The following is a 2635-nucleotide window of genomic DNA, read 5'->3' as shown; positions in this document are numbered from 1 at the left end:
CTTAAGTTGTACTTCACTAATGAAACACACGCTAAAAAGGGGAAAAGGGGAAACATTTTCACATAGTTTTATGTCAGCAATCTAAAATACAACCTAAAGGAAAGATTGATCTGGGCTTTATGTTTTTCCCAGCCTTTGTGAAGGTTTCTAACAGAATTGATTTATTTGAGCATCCAGTTTTAAAGTGAACAGTTCCTAGCAACGTGAATGTCTATAGTGACCTTCACAGCTTGTCTTTTAAGAGGCATGGTGACCCCTGCCAGTAGTTTTTATAACGGTGGATTATTCTCTGAGCTTTACACACATTGAGCCCAATTTGCTGAGTAGGTGTGTTTTTCCCTGCCCAAAATTTTAAGAGATTTGAAAGGTTCTTTAATTCTTACCATGCAGTAAATGCTACACTGGCGATGTTGAAATAGTAGATTCCCCATACAACTATATTCCTTTCAGCACATAGTTTCTGTAGCCTTATTTCATGTCCTGGTTTCCACTCTGGTTCACCATTCCATCAGGAGTCAGGACTCCTGAATCTAGCTGGCGGCTGAACCAGCCTTGGACAGGATGTCTCTCTTCCACTCCCCAAAGGAAGAGCAGACCCTGGGAACTCTCCGGTTCATTCCACATCTTGACAGAGACTAAAGTAAAAGGTGCTTTCATCATGTTGTGATGTCAAAGAATTTTCATGCACCCCTAAAATTCTGAACTCTTTGAAAAAACCCAATGAGGATTGAAAAATCGACACACCCAAAAGCTAGTGTTTGGGAAGACAACAACCCGGAGCTGTTCTGTTTCTGACTCAAGATATTGGAGCAAGCTGTGGCTCTCCATGGAGGTAGCCCCTTCTCAACTCTCAGTGTTGAGTTCAGGAGTCAGAGGGACCGTAATTGTAGATGCGCATAGGCATTTAAGCAAGACTTAGCACACTAGGATCTTCCATCCATTCTACCACTTACTGTCATCTTCTATAACATACACAAAAGAAAGTGGGAGGAGTGTATCTGTGTCCACATTTTCTGCCTGGCACAAAAAATGACGAATCCACAAAGTGCGGTTTCACCTAGCATTTATCAGCCATCAAAGCTGCACAGTACTGTGACTTTCTATTTAATTCCTCACCATACCATATTGTTTAAAAAAGATTCCATCAGGCCTGGTCACAGTGGCTCACATCTGTAATCCTAGCACTTTGGGAGGCCAAGGTGGGTGGATCACTTGAGCCCAGGAGATAGAGACTAGCCAGGACAACATGGAAAAACCCCTTTTCTACAAAAAGTACAAAAAACCCCAAAAATTAGCTGGGCATGATGGTGCGTACCTATAGTCCCAGGTACTCAGGAGGCTGAAGTGGGAGGATCAGCTGATCCTGGGAGGTCGAGGCTGTGGTGAGCCCTGATTGCACTACTGCATTCCAGTCTAGGTGACAGAGTGAGACCCTCCCCGCTCACCCCCATAAAAATGGATTCTGTCATCTGATTTACAGATAATCTTTTAAATCACTAAACTCAGAACAAATTAAAATATCCAAAACATATATTTATAATTTTACATACAAGATTCAGCTAGCTACCAGAATTTTGGATAGGTGAACGGGTATTTTAGCCTTCTGTGAATATCACTTAGGTGCAAATATAGCCTTTGTCATCAGAGTGAAATATCATATTATGACTAGGTCTCTGAACAAATTTGTTGAATTTATTTTATTTTGTATTTTGAAGTTGCTTTTAATATGAATGTTGGAATATAAGGGTCCTAGTAATTAGATTACCACCGAGTACCAAAAAAAGATATGAGAAAATTACTTCCATTAGGTTCAAAAGGATTTATTGAGATCCTAAAATATCATACTTGCCAAAGGGGAGAATTGTCTTCCAAAATCATTTTTCTTTTTTAAATTTGGGTGTCCAAAGCCACTGCACTTACTACAATTAATAAAATTATCTGGCAAGGCATAAGAGTGTTCTTGCTTCAGACTGCAAACACTTTCCCCTGAAGACTTGGAATGACACTAAATTAATATGAGGGAGGAAAGAAAGAATTAATTAGTATTTGATAGTGGAACATTGGATGTTGATTAATTAGTCACAACCAACACTAGCTGAGCTTCCTTTATAAACCTCAAACCATATCCTTCCCGGGTTTGTTCTCATTGCCACCATAAATTGTCCATATACTCACTGATGGTAATCTGTCACAAACAAACATAAGGGGCTCTTAGTCAAATGGTGACATATATGTGAGTGTATAAACTTTCTCTTATTAACATTACCCAAGGAATATACCATCTATGGTGAAAATTGCATCAGCAAAGAAAAAGGAAGGACGATGTACCCACAAGCAAATGCAAATGGAAACAAAAGCAGGTATCACAATCTCTGTAGAGAAAAGAGTGTTCAAGCCAACACATTATTTAAACAATGAAGACCGTGTTTTTTGACAAATGTTAAAATTTGCATGATCTTGCATTTTGCTTCTTACGTTGCTGATTTTATAATTCTGGTTAAAGCTGGCCTGAATGTATTCAGTTTATTTGTAATATCCTAGTACTTTAATGCATTTTTTGGAGGAATGAGTAATATTATTTTTCACAGATGAAGAAGGAACGGGTAGTGAGTCAAGACGCACTGAAGCAAAATAA

General features: G+C 38.8%; 1 long non-coding RNA gene across 1 annotated transcript in view; it reads left to right on the top strand.

The window, feature by feature from the left end:
- Positions 1 to 727: 727 nt before the first annotated feature.
- The window catches only part of LOC105532494, a 4716-nt gene continuing 2808 nt past the window's right edge, over positions 728 to 2635 (top strand). Inside the window, exon 1 of the long non-coding RNA XR_001004987.1 lies at positions 728 to 832. This is a non-coding gene — a long non-coding RNA (uncharacterized LOC105532494). The remainder of the gene's footprint in view (positions 833 to 2635) is intronic.

The sequence above is a fragment of the Mandrillus leucophaeus genome, unplaced genomic scaffold (assembly GCF_000951045.1).
Source record: "Mandrillus leucophaeus isolate KB7577 unplaced genomic scaffold, Mleu.le_1.0 Scaffold961, whole genome shotgun sequence".
Classification (NCBI taxonomy): Eukaryota; Metazoa; Chordata; class Mammalia; order Primates; family Cercopithecidae; genus Mandrillus; species Mandrillus leucophaeus.
This window is presented reverse-complemented; position numbering and strand designations above follow the sequence as displayed.